Here is an 18,717-nt window from a genome sequence, read left to right on the forward strand (position 1 = left end):
AAAGAAAGACTGATTGATTGATTGTTGTTTAACGTCCATTCGAGAATTTTTCACTCATATAGAGACGTCACCGTAAGCCGGTGAAGGGCTTCTATTTAAGACCTATACTGGGCACTCAGGGCCTTTGAGCAGTGAGGGTTGGTGTCAAGGCCTACGGTGACATGGGACCTCGGTTTTTAATGTCTCATCCGAAAGACGCATAACTGTCAATTCTAATGCCGGGTACTTGACTTTGATTAGTGTTCGTCATCTCCATATCATTAATTTATTATTTTATTATCTTTTTTTTTCGAATCGAACGCCCTACCACTAGGCTACCGTGACCGGTGGAAAGAAAGAAAAAGTATGTTTTTCACTCTTTCTTACTGGTGCTGTTGAAGTCAAAGACCGGGTTTTGTTGTAAGTTGATATCTATAGTTTCCACAAAATATCCATAAAACAAATGCATTGGGTACAATTGCGGGCGAAATAATTCTTATCCTTTTCTTCTTTTTGCTTCGATTGAGGAGTTGCTACCCAACTTTGTGATGGAAACCTTATTAGTAGTAACACATGTTTCTAAAATGCACTAGGTATCAAAAGTTTTATGTTATTTCCGCTATGACATCTTCGACAAAACCTCTTTAAGAACTGCGTTAGTCAATCAAGTTTCCTTGCATTCATTACTAAGTTATATCTTTTGAATCTTCAGCTCTGATCAAGATGAAACATATATCCAATATTTTATAACAATTTGAGGAAACATAACAACACTTTTTGTAAGAAAAAGTTAAATTGGAATTTACGCCCATTTTATACCCACACACTGCCCACAGTATACACGAAGCAGCCGTATTTTTTTTAGACCAATCACCATTCAAGCGACCTTAATTCTCGTTTAACTAAAGTACACGTTTCATGAATTGTTTTTCCTTTGTCAACGACTCGTTTTCTTATAAGATGCAAAATATTTTTATGTTGACTTTTTTGCATAAATCCTGCTTCATAAAAATTTTAAAACAGGTTGGATAATAAGGGAGCTCAATTAGCACGAATGGGTAACTCCAAGAGATTGTTGGAAGAGCTAGCATCTTTTTAACATCAACTTTAGTGTACTTATGTGTAGAATCTGAAGGTTTTAAACAAAATATTTATAGTTGACCAGTTACAAGACATGAAAATTTACCAGTTCCATGTTTATTAAGGAAGCAGTTGGCTTTAACGTCAAAAAGCCTGATCTTTAATTTTTCATGGGGAATAGTAGAATAAAGTGTTTTGATGCTATTCGTTTTTGAAAAGTTTTGAGATTTGAATTTTCTAGAAGTTCTTTGGAATTTTTGAGTATCCACATTTAATTAACATCACTTACTGAAATTTTTTTTAGCATAGTACGTCTGAGTCCCTCCTTCACAACAGTTTATATCTGTGGGAGGGATAAGGATAGGGGCCTGGTTGAAAAAATATGCCAGTTATGATTTTTTTTATGAAGGTCTGGGATCCAGCATAGGTAAGGTAGATCTAGTTCATGTATATTGAATATTATTTAATAAGTATTTAAATGTCAAAAACATGATTTTGACCAATATCATCCTTTGAAAGGGAGCTATGGGTAAAGGTTGGAGACTCAGATTAGAAAATTAAAAAAAAGTTCTTCTAAAATGCAGTTACAGCAATGAGCCTTGCAAACGAGGACTAATTAGTGTATTGTTTCAAAATTTGTCAGCTGGAACCGTAACATATTTTCAATGTCTTTCTAATTTTTGTATCACTACAGGTCTATGAAAACGGAAAGATTGTTTGTTCGCATTTTCTCTTTAATTACTAGTATGTATCATTCTGACAGAGTTTCGATGTCTTCCCCTTCATATTTAACTATCGTCTAGCATACTCCCCACCGGAATTCATAATTAATAAAAATGAAGTTTCGTCGACATTTAAAAGATTGGACTTCCTGCATAAAAGAATTACTATAATCAGAAATATGTGTGTTTCGAGGTTTAGACACATTTTTATGCATCATGTAAGTCGAATAAATTCGATTATTACCTATTTAATTTTATATGTGTAATGAAATCAGTCCCAGTGCTCATACAATAAGTACCTGGTTAATCTTCAGTAATCTATACCTGTACATTTACAAATCATTAAAAGTTGTATTATTACTTATATTTTTTTTAGAATTGATAAGATTAACACCAACATATCTCAAATCTTAAACATTCTACACAAAAAATATTATCAGCAACACTCCGAATGTCCACCGTTTCAAAATCTTTATTTTTCAATACAAGAATGTTCTTTCTTGGAAATCTGGTTTAATTTGTTTTATTCATAACTTGATTTAGAATGGCAATGAACATTCCATCGCCCAGTCATGTAGCCATAAAGAGTTTCTAGAATGAATGAAACAGTAATGTCCCAGTCATGTCATAAATTGGTTGGTTATGAATAAGAAATAGACTAATAACAGCTTCATGGCTAATTATTGAAAAAGCTGGGACCAATCATCTACTGACAGGTTTACGTACCACAATCTCATGTTCTTGTACATTATTAAACTCTTCATATAAATACCCCCTTGTTAAGTCCGTCAAAAGGTAAGGCTCTAGTTGAAGACAGGAATGGTTTTATGATACACTGCGAGCTAACGTAGTGGAATCTTAATGAATTATGCACAATGTATAGGAAAGCTACTGCCATCGGGTAAAAATTATAGCTTCGAGCAGTAGTAACTTTAATAAAGTGCTCTATCTGACACCTTCATTATGGATCAACTAGAGACAAAATAAAATTATGGTACATGTATTTTTCTCAGTTTCCTAGATTTGGGAGGGGCCAATATTTTTTAAGATATATAATGAGGATTGCAGAATGAGTGGAACAGATCCGATTAAATGTCTGAGAGTAACACAAAAATTATAGTTTTGTAGAAATACCTCGTATAGATTCAAAAGTTGCTGTAAATTATTTTATTTGCAGGGCTTTTATAAGCAAGTAATTCGCAAGCCTTGCAAAAAATCTTTTTATTATTAGCATGAATTAATATGAAGATAATGAACAGTGATCATGCTCAAAAGTCCAATTAAACAATACAAATTGTGAGCAGAGCAAACATGGGCCTCTGAAAACAGAGTTGGGATCGAGTACCATGGAGGAGTGAAAAATTCAATTTACTTACTTACCATTGAGGATAGATAATACACAGAAACAATATTTTCTATTGTCTCGAAAAAAAATATAGATAATTTTATATTATTTTCCACCTTCCTAACATTTCCTAACATGTGAGACACAATGTACAGGCATTTCAACCTCTCCTTGTAAAATCCTGAATCCCAATATATTAGAATTAATGTTTACATAATTTTTATCATGATAATGCTGTACTTTGCTCTGCTCTAGAATACTCTAGAATAATACCCCCGTCGAAACCCCCTCATCATGATCACCCGGAAATTATGAAGGTCAATATGTCAACCGCACTTACATAGATTTTCTGCAATGAACTGATTTCTTCTTATCGAGATTCATCAGTGGTATCTAAAGGATATGAAATATGAAGCGTCTTGTAGAAGTTCTTGAAATGGATAAGTATCATTAATCCTTAAATACCCCAGTAAAGGCTGAGTGGAGTTTCGATTGACTGATCATCCTAATGACTAGCTGTACATGTATATCATAATCCGTTTTTTTAGTTTTAACATAGATAGAACATGGATATTCTGAGGATAAACAAACGTGAGAAGCTTCTAGGAGTACAATTATATAGATTTTGAATTCACTTGACATTTTAAAAGTATTCTGATCAATGACTAAAAGTCTAAGTCGGAATTGAAAATGATATATTTTTTTAAGTAATTGAGATTTCTCTTGATTTTTAAAAGTTCTTTAGCTTAATATAGTTTACTTATGTATGAAAAATAAAAAGACAAAGGAAAATCTCATCCAAATTGAGCAAAACAATTTCAAACAATGAAATATGGAGATAACGAAGCGTATTCACGCTCATAGTCCATTTAGACAATACAAATCACACCCGCTGTGTGTTCCTTGTCATGATCGGGTAAACGGGAAAATCCGTAAAAATTTCAGTGTGTAAATAATGGCCTAACAATTAGTATGAAAAACGTCAGTCAGCATTTGACCTAATGATAGTTTGTTTTTGTATCGACCATAGAACTTGCGAAATGATGACTTAAAACGAGACTGTTGATATCCTTGTTTCATCAACTTGTTGGTTAATAGTTAGCCTCGTTTTGAAAATTGACCGTAGGTAGAGCATGCTCTTGAATATCGAATCATCGGGGAGACAAAAAACCCATTTGCAGGTGATAAGGATACATTGCTACATAAGTAATGGAAGTTGACGATAGAAAAGTTGAAGTTATCACGTTTATCATAACGGTTGTTAGGTTATCATAAATATTAACATCTTTTTCTAGTAAAATATCCAAATATGAAACATATGTGTCTTACTCTGTGGTGTTTTTTTTTATTTCAAACTCACTGGGATTTATCGAGTCGACATATAAATAAAAGTAACTATTGTTAATTGATAGTATATCTAAATGTCGAGTTGAAGGCCACAGCAAGCGTTTTCTTCTTCTCAAGACGTACATTTTTTTTGAAAAAGCAGCTTACTATGATATCAAAAACTTGGACTCTAATTTATCGTGGGGAATGGTTGTGTAAAGTGTTGAAAAGTACGTTTTGATGTTATTGATTGTAAAATTTTGTGATTTCAAATTTTCTGAAAGTTCCTTGGAGTTTTTAAGTATCCACATCTGATTTACACCACTTCTTGAATATACTGTTGTACAGTTTATCTGAAGTTTCTCCTTCACAGCTGTAAATATTTCAGTGAGGAGTAAAGACAGAGGCTTAGTAGAACATTTACTGGAACTTGCTATGAATCTCTGTTTGAAAGGTTTTTTATGGAGTTTTGGAATCCAGTATACGCATGGTAATTCAAATTCATCTTGATTGTTGGGAATATTAAACATATTAAAAGTGGACGTATTGTTTTGAAGAATCTCCTCCATAGAAAGGGAGCTATGGGTAAAAGTTGGATTACCTCTTGTAGAAGTAAATCCTAGTTCCTCTAATTATAAAATACAATTCAAATAATGAGCCTTACAAAGACTATGTTGTTACCTGCTTTGTCATAATCAGCTGGGACCAGTACATACTGATTGTGTAATCTATTTAATTAGTCCCCGGTGGGGACTATAGGTTTCCTCTGCGTCTGTCCGTCCATCTGTCTATCTGTCCATTCGTCTGTCCCTCTGTCTGTCTGTCCCACTTAGCTTTCCGCACTTTTTCCCTAAATGCTTGCAAATTTTGAGCTGATTTTTGGTGTGTGAGTGTATCTTGATGAGTTATAGATCAAGTATGCATTTCGTTCCGCTTCTTTGACTTTTGACGGAATTACGACCTTTTAAATTTTATAGGGTTTTCCGCAATTTTTTTCTAAACGCTTGCAGATATTGAGTTGACTTTTGGTATTTGACTTTACCTTGATTAGTTATAGATCAAGTTTGCATTTCGTTCCGCTTCAATGATTTTTGGCATTTTCAGTTTTTAACGGGAACCAGATTACACTTGCCGGTAGGGGACTATTGTTGCTAATGTAATACTCTCAGAATGCTTGTTCTTGTTTCACTTCTGCATTTTGGAAGACAAAACCTTTATCCTACATTTAAAAATGTTTAGGTACGACTTGTGAGGTATAAAATTATACTTGCAGTTATGCCAATTTTTCAAATTACAAAAAGGGACAATCTTTAAAAAAATAAAACTTCGTCATATTTTACAACAGTAAAATAACAGATTTTTCCTAAAATTCAAAGAAGATTTTTTTTTTACGTTCTGTTTGGTTGTTATGTTTTAATTTTTGATGTTTCTGATCATTTTTATGGCATTATTAGACAGATCAAGACAGACATACAAAAAGAAAGAAATACTATCTACATATGTATATACTTTAGAACCCCCCCCCCCCAAATAAAGTATATTCTAAAAATCAATAATGCTTCAAAGGTGATCTATTCTTTAACCTGAGATGCTGATGATGGAAAAGTTGAAGTCATCATATTTATCATAAAGTTTGATTGCTAGTTTGCCTTCAGTATTTCTTTTTCTTGTAAAACATTCAAATATAAAAAAAAAAGTGTTAAACTCCATCAAGATAAATCGAGTTGTCATACCAATGAAGTGACTATTTATAATTGATAAAATATTGTCGATATATGTAAATGTCTAATTGAAGTTTTCATGTTACCTATTTTTGAAAAATGAAAATTTTTGTGATTTAAATTTTGTGAGTTCTTTGGAATTCATATTTGATTCACACCACTTCTAGATTAAGTTGCAGCACAGTACTTCTGAAGTCTTTCCTTCAAAGCAGTTAATTTTTTGTGAGGAGAAAAGACAGAGGCTTGGTAGAACATTTACTGTACCCTGAAATGTATCTTTGTAAAGATTTTAATGTGTAGTTTTGAGATCAGGAATAGTTACGGTAAATCAAATTCACTTCCATTGACTGGAATGTAAAAAGTATTTAAAAGTGAAAGGTGATTTTAAATATTTTCGTTTTTTGAAAGGGAAATGTGAGTATAGGTTGGATTATCAGATGTTTAAGTTCTGCAATGCAATTGTAATAATGAGCCTTAAATGTTAAGCAGATTTGATCCTGAGGTTTGAGCAGTTAAACTATTATATCAAATAAATCCAATCGTAATCCATATAAAAAGAATTAAGTGAGGATCTATCTTTTGTGGAAGCATTTTTTAAAAGAAAATGATCTGTTGTTTTTTTCGAAATATTACAGTACTGTTAAACTTGGATTCCTTTCCATGCAAGATGTATAGAGTTAATTTGGTAGTGAAATGATTTATTCTGGTTCCGAATTGTTTTTTAAATTAACTATTCTGAATTCTATCATCATACTGTAAAAAATATTAGCATATATATTCTGAAAATCCAGAAATAAAACAGCTCAAATTAACATTTTAGTAATACCTGACAATTTACCTCATAGATCCCTATTTTTAATTTTCCTTTTCTGAATATGCAAGATAAATTTGACCATTCTGATAAGATTCAGAAAAATCTTCAGACTTTAAATAATATTTTTGATTGTTAAATTTTTAATGCACAAAAATCACATTTCGTGAGTTCAGAAAGGTCAAATATAATTGGTTATGCGAAGTAATTTGTATTTTTTAATGTGTTTATTCAAGATAGGTTATTTGGTTCCATGATTTATTTGGATAAATAAAATAGAAGGAAAAAACTTCGAAAAAGCGATTTATTTGTGAGAAGCAATAACGTGCAAAAAGGTCATATTAAATGCATCGAAGTACCAAAAGAAGTGTACGTGTATTGATCCCCATTTGTTTTTTGTTTTGATTTTTAATTAAGTTATGTGTGTAGATACTAAAAATATACTTGAAAAAAAGAATACTTAAGACCTTTGGTAGCAGGATCCAATCTCCTTTTAAGGAGGGTTTTGTCAGTTGGAACCAAACATATTGTTCATGTAGCCCTCCTTATTCTTTTTTTCATTTCCAGTTTACTGAATACGGAAGATTTAGATTATACTCATTTTGCATTTTAATTTCCTGATACGATTATTTAAAAAGGATTCTTATAAAAGGAAATTAATTTTATGATTTTCATGGTCCCTGTCTTCCAAGAACCTAGGGAATAAGACCAAAACATTTTTTTGTACTCCTGGACATCTGTATTGGCGGCAGAAAGAATAAAAAGGACCTAAAAGCAAAACTAGTAATTAATTTTGTGAAAATACTAAAATACAAGATAAACAGCTTAAATTTAAATCAACGGGCTCGATTGCAAAATCAACAGACTCCTATGCAAAATGAATGATCACCGTCGTTAACTGAATTGATTAGATTCCTTTTGATAAATAAAAAGTTTTCTATGATTCTACTGTAGTTCAAATAAACTTTATATTGAACTTTTTTCATTCAAGCACTTTCTGACTAGGAAAGATAATGTCTCTAAATCAAATAAAAAATCTCCTAATTTGTTCATTCATGAAAACGCACTTTAATTTGTACTTATACAAATTAAACCTCATTTTTATTTGAAATATTCATTACCGAGAAGCATAAAACTGAGATAAATTCTATTTGAACGTCAATACTGATTTACAACAAATTTTATATCACCTATTCTTACAGTTAAGTACCAGTTGCCTTGTACATACATTAATGTGGTATCTTTTAATTGATGCAATACGGAGTTTTCATCTTTTTTTTTTTTTTGTATCTTTTAGATATTATCTCAGTGTTCGGTAATATTTTCACAATACTTGATCGTAAACCCTATAGACTCAGTCCTTGTTATGTGCTTTTAAGATTTTAAATGTTAGATATGATGATCGATATATGTGTTCGCTGATAATAATTAAGAGAAAACGACTTTCTCACGATCTGTAAATGAACTCTCAAGAGTAATCCACGGTACGGCTATACTAATAACATTAATATAAAAGGTCAATGCAAATAGGCAATTTTGTAAAAGGAGAACAACAAATTCACAAAACTTGTCTTTCTACTAATGGACATAAAAATATGTACTTAAGTTTTATTTTTATGTAGATATTATGGTAAAATATGGTATCTGTAGATGAAAATGATACTTAAGCTGATAATGAGGTCGCTTTAGTTAATTCTCATAGGATGGGAGACGAAAGTGCCCTCTAGTTCCAAAACAAGTGAATTTAATGCAAATATCTGCTATATACATTATTTAATTAAGTTAGTGTTTACAGTGAAACCACGCATCTGACGAGCTTTTAAAATAGCATGCAAATTTTGAAACACTGCTTTGAGGAAATTTAATCCAGCAACTTTTGAAAAAGATTATTATCTTTCGATTATGAAAGGTTTACCATATAAAAACATCCTATTTTGTTCTTCGAAACAATACAGAATATTGCATATCGCCATGTGCTATGATTTTGCCGATAATGTACGTGCTATAGTAGTTATCGTCGATTAAGATGTTATACGTACATACATACCATAAAATATTTTTTTCTTATCTACGTCATAGATATCACGATGCAACATACATGAAGAAATTATTGGATAAATGTGGATCATGCTAGGCTTGATATGCTTAGTGCAATAATTAAGCATGAAAGTTTTGACAATTATTTAAAGTCAGTTATATTGTATTGTCTTTTATTTTATCTTGAGTGAAGGTAATTGGCGTTTAAAGTATTATCATATTTTTTATGAGATATAGAAGGAGAATTTCAACAAAAATGCTTTTCTTTTTTTGTCTAGTGAGCAGGAAAGATAAACATTATAAGTATTTGATAAATGAATACAGATGAATTTAACGAATTAAACCAGATATAAAAGTAAAAGACAAAATTGATTAATAAGTATACGTAGATCCTTATCCCTTTTTGTTAAACGGGACGGCAATATAATGATTTTTTTTTTCTGTATTTGACAGATCAATTTACAGACAAACTGATGGGCCTATATATCTCTTTCCATATGCCAATACCAAATTACAGCACAATAGTGTCTAATTTCGGAGTCGATGTCATTGGACCAGGTGTCAGAACCATATGTAATGGAAGCCCATTTGGCTCTGGCACTTGGGATAATGGGAGCTGAAATGTTGCGTATGTTTAAGGCATGACCGATGACAAGACAACCATTCCTGGTTCTATATATATATCAAGTTTAAAAAAAATATATTTTCTAGAAGGATTTTTACGATTCTCCAAAGGATTGTGTTGGCAACAGTGTAGATATGAACTTTTGTTACACTTATAGTATATATTTGTGGTGATAAAGGTGCTTCTCGGGAAAACAGAATCTGATCTAAAGGAGAGACAGAAAAGAAATAAAGAAACTGAATTTCACGAGATTATCACGTTTCCTTTGCCTTAACATGTAAGTTGCCAATAAATACCACTTACAGCAATTCCTGCCAAAACAGAGGACCTATTCATTAGAATCTACATTTTCTCGATAATTTGAAGCGTCTTTTCTTAAAAATTCTTGCTATAAAAAGAAATGAGAGCTTACCCTCAATATTGTGTGAATTATTTTATCATGGCATATTGTAGGTATAGCAGTACATTTGTAAATATTTTTCTTTGAAGCTTCCAACTGATGGGAAATTGTCATTTTTTTTCTCATATGCTGAGACATATCTATTTAGGTGTGTGATGCTATAAATAACAATGAGAACCCCCTTTAAATAGTGTGCATTTCAGCTATTGGTACCCAGCTTCTTTCATTAACCTTTTCAATTTTACAATATATTTCCTCATTATCCAACAATGGCATCTAATACTTTGCCAAAATTTGATTTCTTACATGTTTTTAAAACATCTCTATTTTTAAATACGCCATTAAAAATACATGTAGCATTGAAAGCCCAGTGATATTCTTTTCATGAGATGACAACACATATCCTGAAGTAAGATTTGGAAAATTTCCAGGGACAATTTTTTTTTTATTAATTTCTTAAAATTTGCAAAAAATTAGATTATCCCATTTTCCATATAATTTTCAGAAACACTGTCATTTTGCATTTTTCCTCACAGTAGGAATATTTCTATAATGATTGATTATATGCTCTGTATACCTTAAAGAACAAGGTTCACTTAGGGTCTTATTTTGCCCCGTGAATTTCTGAAAAATCAAAACTGCTCAGTTTTAATTGAAGAAACACTCAATTTCACTTGGACCCTTGGTGACTGCATATCCATTAAAAATGACATAATTTTCTCGCTAGTCCATGCATTATGACGTCATGAATTGCGTTATTTTCATAAAATCCTGAAAAGTTCTTCAAAAATGGCCAAAATTATAAGCTGTTTTTCAATATTTTGTATAGACCCAACCTTTGATCCAAAATTTTCAATCAAATAATGAAAGAACTGTTTTAGAAGATTATAATCCATGTATTAAATTTGGATCGAGAGGTGGGCTCATATTTTAATTCTTTGCTGAAAGTGCCCAAATACACCCATTTTCTTCAACATTCAAGAACATTGCAATTTCACAGAGCCTGTTTTTCAATACATGGACTCGCAGAGGAAACTTTTTATAGGAAATGAATGCACTGAGTCTTTACTTTATATTGATGTTTGAAATGTGACATTTGGACTTGGTCAGATAAGTGGTATATGGGCAGGGCCATTTTATGGATAAAGTGTACCTAGCTCTTTATATGATATGATCCAATTATTTATTTTTTGCGTGTACTTGATACAAAAAATGTGTTTACTTCTCCTAAATTTTCATTCATCGTGTTTTAATTTTGTTAAAAGGACAATGGATCTGTCTCCAAGGCAACTGGGTGTTCTTGTGAAACTTGATGCCATAGTTGGTAGTTTCGTATCTGAAGGCGCACCTGCTGTGAAAATCGGAGACATGCCAAGCCCTATATAAAATTTTTGATGCTTACAGAAAATGCATGTAAAGAGACTTCTCTACATATTTTTATGTAATTTTGATTCATGTTTTTTGTCGGAAAATCTAGATTGACTTTCAATGTTTTGCTTATGCTTGTAAGCCATTCAAATGTTCTGTAAAATTCCTATAATGACGCAAGTCAATATGTTTGCAAGCTTCTTCAAAGACTACGGTAGGTTAATAATAAATGTGGATATCTCTCTATTATTTGATATATTTTTGAAGAATTATAAAAGGCTTAAGGGTTAAGAGAAGAATTAATAGTATGACTAGGAATCTTTAGTTGAGAAGCGATAAAATCGTATTAAAAGAAAGCAACAGATCAAGACCAGTTTAAAAATTGCATTGATTGCAGCTATCATCAGTCTTTAGTTCACCTTAGCCGAAGACTCAAGTGAGGCTTTCTGTCGAAATTCGTCCGGTGAGTGCCCATAGCTCCCTTTCTAAGGAGGATATTCTTCAAAATCGTATGTCCGTTTTAGATATTTTTAATATTCCCAACAATCAAAATGAATTTGAATTACCATACCTTTACTAGATTCCTAAACTTCATAAAAATCCTTACAAACAAAGATGCATAGCGGGTTCCTATGTCCGTTTTAGATATTTTTTTTAATTTCCCAACAATTAAAATGAATTTGAATTACAATACCATTAGTGGATTCCTAAATTTCATAAAAATCCTTACAAACAAAGATACGTAGCATGTTCCAGTAAATGTTCTACCAAGCCTCTTTCTTTACTCCTTAATATGTTGACGGTGCGACCGTTAGGGCGAGTGCAGATACCTTTCAGTTTTAATTTAGATCGGGCTCGTCAAACCGCACGTGACATTTGCTACGTCTAGACTCTGACGTCATATGACGTCGTATGTATGTTGCATTACCAAAACGAAGTCTGAACAGTGCTATTTTTAATCAAAAACGTTTAATCTACTATCTGTCTGCTATATATCCATTAAATCAAGGTGATTTTATATTTTGTTGAATTTTTGTTGCTACCGCGAGAACGTGGTTTGCGGCGAGATGCAATTCGCTAAGCATTATGGGACCATAGGTAACTGCGGGAAAAAATTCCCTTAGATCAATGTGCAAAGTCCGAATTTTCTCTTCGCCCAGGCGTTGCTTTAAGAGCTCGCAGTGACGAGCGGCGCTTCGCGCCGCTCGCTGCGCTCGCTATTAAAATATTTACTGTAATGAGGAGAAACTTCAGGAGTATTGTACAACAGTATATTCGAGAAGTGGTGTAAATCAGACGTTGATACTTAAAAACTCCAAAGAACTTTTAGAAAATTTGAAATCACAAAATTGTCGTTTTTCAACACTTTATACAACCATTTCCCACGATAAATTGAAGTCCAGGCTTTTTGACATCATATACAGCTGCTTTTTCAATAAAAATGGAACTCGTAAATATACTTACCTTGTCATTGGTCATTTGCAAAATTATTTTTTAAAAAACATTCTGATTGTACACACAAGTACTCTGAAGTTGATATTAAAAAGATGCTTGAGTTTCTGATTGACAATATCTATGTAGTTTTTGGAGATCAGGTCTTCCAACAATCTGTTGGATTTCCATGGGTATCAATTGCGCCCCGTTGTTAGCAGACCTATTTTTGTATTCATATGAAGCAGAATTTTATTCAAAAACTTCTACATGAGAAGAAGAAAACACTTGCAGTGGCCTTCAACTTGACATTTCGTTATATCGACGACGTATTATCAATTAACAATAGTTACTTTCACTCATATGTCGACTCGATATATCCCAGTGAGCTTGAAATAAAAGATACCACAGATTCTGACACACCTGTTTCATATCTAGATATTTTACTAGAAAAAGATGTGATGTTAATGGTAACCTTACAACAAAGTGTTATGATAAACGTGATGACTTCAACTTTTCGATCGTCAACTTCCCTTACTTAAGTAGCAATATACCCTTTTCACCTGCATATGGGGTTTATGTCTCTCAGTTGATTCGATATGGAAGAGATGCTCTACGTATGAACAATTTCTAAAATGAGGCAAACTACTGACAAACAAGTTGATGAAACAAGGATATCAACAGTCTCCTTTGAAGTCATCATTTCGCAAGTTTTACAGTCGATAAAATAACCTTGTCAACATATACAACCTATCATTAAGTCAAATGCTGACTGGTGTTTTTCATACTAATTGTTAGGTTATTACTTATACACTGAACTGTCTATGGATTTTTTCAGGTTTTTTTTTCTGATCATAAAAGGAGCACACGGCGGGTGTGACCGGTCGGCAGGGGATGCTCACTCCTCCATGGCACCTGAAACTGTTTGTCTAAATTTTGAGGTCCGTGTTTGCTCTGCTCCAAATTTGTATCGTTTCATTGGACTTTCGAGATTGAATACTGTTCGTTATCTTCATATTTCATCTTCGTAAACTTCTAACATTTTTGTCTTTTCCAGATCCACTAGGCCAATTTCAACGAGACTTGTTACAAAGCTTCCTTGTGTAAAGAGGATTCAAGTTTGTTCAATTAAAGAGCCAAACCCTCTTTCAGTTAGGGGAAGATAATTAAGAAACAGTGCAAAATTGATGGCAAATATTTTCTAATGTAGTGTTGATTCAAGTTCGTTAAAATCAAGCCCCCAGGGGATAGGATGAGACTGCAAAAGGGATCAAAGTTTTACATAGGAAAATACAAGTACATGTATCGGAAATGTATCTAAAAATATTCTTCTCAAGAGCAGTGGGGCCACAGTTAGTCATATTAATAAGCAAGAATCCTCATACAGACTAGATTCAAGATTGTTCATTTCATGGGATAGGAGAGGCCACAATAGGGGATCACAGTTTTTCACAGGAATATAAAATCTTTATTTATTTTAAAAACAGTTAGGCCATGATTAGTGATATTAATGTGCTAGCATTCTCCGATAGTGCAGATTTAGTTTTATTAAAATCATTGCCCTCGGGTGTAGATTGTGGCCACAGTATATTTGTCATGACCTCGTGACCCAAGGTGGAGGCACATGTGGTGAAGAAATTCATGTGAATGAAAAGGAACAAAAAAAAAGTTAAGAAGAAGAGCATGGCCAATTTCTCAGGTGAGCGTTAAGGTCGTTGGACCTCTTATTAATATTTTGATTCATGTTTAGCGATAGTAAATTACTCTATGATATTATATCCTCATAAGAGGAGTGGACGCCTGATTTATTTATATTTCTAGACTAAACTAAATATTGTAGTGATAATGGCATGGATATACCATTTACATGTATATGTGGAGGGACCATTTATTATGCTCGAACGAACAACATTATTTCAAGAGTAGAGAGGATCCCATTTTTGTCAAATTATTAAATGAAATGGGTGATGCAGGTATTGATTATTAACAGACAAGAAACTTAAGCCTAAAGTCGTTGATTTCCAGGAAATTTAACAGAAATTAACACTTTATATCTCTCATTTTCTCATTACAATTTCATAAAATGGCTTCATGCGTAAGTTGATTACAAATGATTAAAAGTCAGCGTTTAATCTTCGAATGGTGAATGTAATTTGTTTTGTCATAGGCGTCGGAAGCAAATTGAAAAAGGGGGGGGGGGGGCTAATTGAAAGAGAAAAAAAAAATTTCAAACCTGAAAAAAAAACCTGACAACTACGAAAGCCCATTGAGCTCATTTTCGTAGGTAAAAAAAAATTTCGCGTTATAACGCGAAACTTTCGCGAATAAACGCGTAACTTTCGCGAATAAACGCGAAACTTTCGCGTTATAACGCGTAACTTTCGCAAATAAACGAGAAACTTTCGCGTTATAACGCGAAATTATACATATATAGTCATGTTACACAGGAACCTGTGATCTTGACTGACAGATAAAAAACATGAACGCAGAGGGGAACTTCTATGAATTTATAAATGACATTTCTTCAGAAGATATAAAAGAGAATTGATGCGAGAAATGGATATATTAGTGTTGATTTTGCATTTAATCTGAAAACCCTACTAATTAATTAAATGAATATTCCTTTAGAGATTTTCTTGTTTTTCACTTGTTGAATCCAAGAAATTCTGTAGACTAATTTTTTTCTCAGGAAGATCTCCACTCATTGCTTTCTTGGAATAAATTGTCAATGTTTTCGTAAGTAATGGTATATGACCAAGTGGTGCAACCTTAAAATACAATGTTGTATTTCTACAGTGAGTCTATCGGAGATGAAATATTTGATACAAATATTTGTCATCCAATTTTCACATTAGGTTACTCATGTGATGTGACACAATTGTTCCGTGAAATATACAAATTTACCTCATTGTTGTCAATTTTCTGAGATCTTTTATTTCAAACTCTATAGAGAGTGTTCACTCTAATTAAAATTAGACTTGTATTTTCACTCCTCTAATATACGCTTCAACACTTGTATTGAACAGCATTGAGAAAGACAAAATGTGACGGCAAAAAAGATTTCGAAAGAGGAGAGAGACGTTCAATGGCGAGAAAACATAAAATTTCAGCTCGTGATAATCCAAGTTCAAAATAGTCTTTCGTTTTTCATTGTAATGAATAAACTAGATCATTAAAAAGTAAAACAAACTGTAGACTTATGCAAATGTCTCTGTTTTACAGGGAAAGTTTCGCGTTATAACGCGAAAGTTTCGCGTTAATTCGCGAAAGTTACGCGTTTATTCGCGAAAGTTTCGCGTTATAACGCGAAAAATATATTTTTTTTACCCACGAAAATGAGCTCAATGGGCTTTCGTAGGACAACGAAAAAGATGGAAAATTGAAAATTGTTCAAACCCGAAAATCCTATTTCGAGGGGGGGGGGGGGGGGGGGTCGTACGCCTTTCAGTAGCAATTCTTTTTATACGCTACCACTTCCCCTTCTTTGACTATACTGCAACAAACAGTGGGGGGGGGGGGGGGGGCAACCGGCCTTTCAATGAACATTTTGTTGCTAGGTGCCTGTTGAAAGTGTGTGTGCGTGGAGGGGGGGGGGGTTAAAGCAACAAAAAAAACGTTTGGGGATTAAGCCCCGATGTTCAATGCCTATATTATGTCTATCTTTGTAAAATAAAAAATTGAGGGGCTAAGCCTCCTCTAGCCCCCCCCCCCCAGTTCCGACGCCTTTGATATTTATGCACAAGTATACTAGAATTACCTTGATGGAATCATCAATTTGAAATGCTTCTAAATATTTTTTTCTTGATAATCGATGTTAACAGATCTAATTCCTGCTTTCTCCTCTAGAGTCTGCGGAGGCTGAAAATGACAGATTGCTTTTAAGAGTAATATTATTTTTATCTTAATTGAACATGTATAAGGTGTCTATCCTTACACAGTGCTATACATGTAAGTTCAGTACGCATCCGAAAGATTTATATAATAATGGCCTTTTGCGACGAATTTTCCATCAGATACTTTTTTTTTAATTTGAGGTCTGCTAAGTTGTATTTTTTTTTAATTAAACACTTTTTTAGAAACATGTTCACCAAAGCTTGTGTTATTACATCGATGAATTGATAATTTTTTTTTTCAATTCATATATCGAATATGGCATTCAATATCAATTAAAATATTAACAAATACAATATTACTGGCATTTTAGTGTCATTTGAAAAAACTAAAAACTGTTCTATTTCTTTCAGTTGTGTATGTCCAAGGGAAGTAATTCAGTATGAGCGAAGGAAATTTTATTACCGCAATTGAGATCAATCTTTCTTCCAGGTAGTCTGGAATAGAAAAACTAATCTCCACTTTCAAATTCTCTTGGATGGAAGGCCTTGCCCGTATTTACCACTAAATGCTGTATCTTAGAACAACAAGAAAACATTGATGTAACCATCAATTGTCGCCCGGGAAATAAATAAAGTAAACAATGGAAATGAGTCTTGATCACCAAACCGCTTCGATATGTGTGAAAAAGGCATGCGTCTAAATGATGGAGGCGATAGTCGAGAATATTTTGAAAACTTATAGTCGGATGAAAATCGAACAAAAACGATACCTTTTTAAACTTTATCAATTCCTCAAGTAAATGTTGGCTGCATAAAATATAATTTGAAACCAGACACATGCATCACCTTGTCTTTCACCTTAAGAATATAAAACACGAGCTGTGTAAAGTACGTTTTTACGTTTTTATGCGATAAGTGAAATTCGATGTTCTAAAAAAAGGGACCTGTCGTTTTTTCGATAGTAAATGATAAGCAACTTTATATATTAAATATGAAAAACATATATATTTTTACAGATTCACTTTATGGAAGTAAATATATTGTGTATCTCGTAATTTATAAAGGGAAAGAACATTCTGATTAACAATCTTTTTAATGTTTAGAAAACCTTTAATTCTGAATAACTTCTCCCACCTCAATCCCCATATACCAACACTTAAACTTGTATGTATAGAGCAGCCCGGTCCTCCGGGCTGCAATCATACGGAGAGCGTTATAAAACTAACACATTTTTCTACGCTGTTCAGGGTACTGTATAAGGACACGGCGACTTAAGTGCTTATTGTAAGGTAATTCATACGTTTCTGGGTTGATTCAAATGTGATAAACTACAGCCACTAACAAAAATGTAACCTTTAATAACTGTTCAATGTTCTTTTATTGGCCCCCTTTCATGGTCATATCCCCTGTATGTGACTAAATACTCACTATTTGGAATGAATGGAGAACTTCTCATTTAGACCAAATCAATTCTTTTCTTTACAGGACAGTTTCATAATGTCCTGAATACTTAATTGTGTAAATTGGGTCTGTATGTTGCCAAGTTCAAACATAAAAAATAATTTTGTTTCCTTTCAAGCACTAAATGCTTTTTAGACGGAATTAGTCATTTATGTTGTACATTTAACTTCCTGTTCTAAAAGCTTCCAAGTACTTTAGTAAATCTTGCTTCTAACCAGTGTTTGAATGACATCATCAGTAATTGTCCAGGAAACGAATTCTGAATACAAATGCATTTTTAAAGAATCATAAAAACTATACTATCAGTTTAAATATGTATTACTCATATTTTTTATGCCAAGTATATACTATTTGTATGCGTTTTCTTAACTATGTCTTTGGAAAAGAGACATTTTTCTTTTACTTGTTTTCTTTACCGTGTATTTGCCTAACCATTGAGACGATATACATATTTATCATGTTTGATTGTCGCCATCGGGTTCTCCGACACATTTTGAGTGCCAGTTGTATCCAGTTTTTAAGAAAAAATAGGACTTCAAACTTTCCAAATTTCAAAATAAACAATGTAGCGATTGAAT

This window comes from Saccostrea echinata, unplaced genomic scaffold, assembly GCF_033153115.1.
Source record: "Saccostrea echinata isolate AGI-Se365-2 ecotype Australia unplaced genomic scaffold, CSIRO_AGI_Sech_v1 ptg000054l, whole genome shotgun sequence".
Lineage (NCBI taxonomy): Eukaryota > Metazoa > Mollusca > Bivalvia > Ostreida > Ostreidae > Saccostrea > Saccostrea echinata.